Source organism: Mus caroli, unplaced genomic scaffold (assembly GCF_978045245.1).
Source record: "Mus caroli unplaced genomic scaffold, Mus_caroli_1 scaffold_4, whole genome shotgun sequence".
NCBI classification, from domain to species: domain Eukaryota; kingdom Metazoa; phylum Chordata; class Mammalia; order Rodentia; family Muridae; genus Mus; species Mus caroli.
The window spans coordinates 702,655-703,534 of NW_028227259.1; positions in this window are offsets into that span (position 1 = coordinate 702,655).

Genomic DNA, 880 nt, shown 5'->3' on the forward strand with positions numbered 1-880 from the left:
GATAAGTATATTTTAATTTTTCCCCACGTATACTTTGATTTACTTGGGGAAGGAGCTTTTCAAGGGGGTGGTTTGCTATCTCTTTAGCTACCAGAACAGCGTGCCTTTGATCTCACACATCCTACTTTTATGGACACAGTAGCCATGCTTCCTGGGAGGACAGAGCTGGGCACCGTCGTTCCTGCCCGACTGAGGTTATGACATCCTTAGACTTTGTTGTATGCTGCTTCGAATGAACCAGAGATACCCGGCCCTTTGCAGCATGAGAAAGCCCCCAAAGCTCTGGAATTTACCTCCACATCAATAATAACTGAATGTTTTTAGGGTTACATTGTGTTATGTCATTTGAATTCAATTTGACTACACTTTGGCTTTGGAGAGGGATTGTTTAGTAGACACTGGTACTTTCTGAGCTTGATAGCTGACAATTCTAAAGCGCATGTGTTATACAGTTTTAACCAGTCAGGAGATTTTTACATAGCCAGTGATAGATACTTTGTTTTGTATAAATTTTGTTTAGGCTGCAATATTTAGCTTTTAACTAACTCTTGCTGTCTTAAGTTCATAACTATGTTTAATGGCACACTTACAAGATATTTAGCATGTAAAAAGCAGGACTTTTGGTTTTTTTTTTTTTTTTTTTTAACAGCTTCATATTGAAGCTGAGACTTTTCCACAAACAAGTTGAGTGGCAGGCCTGGTATGCTGTATCTTGTTACATAAAGCTATTGCCAGAATCTTAGTAAACACATGTTTTAAAAGTTTGTTGTCTTTGTATATCAGTAACAGATGATGACACTTGTGTTAACTTGTGTGAGAGCTACATTGCTGCTCTTCTGTGCCGTGTCCTCTAAGACTTTGTGCTTCGAGGCTGCTGAAT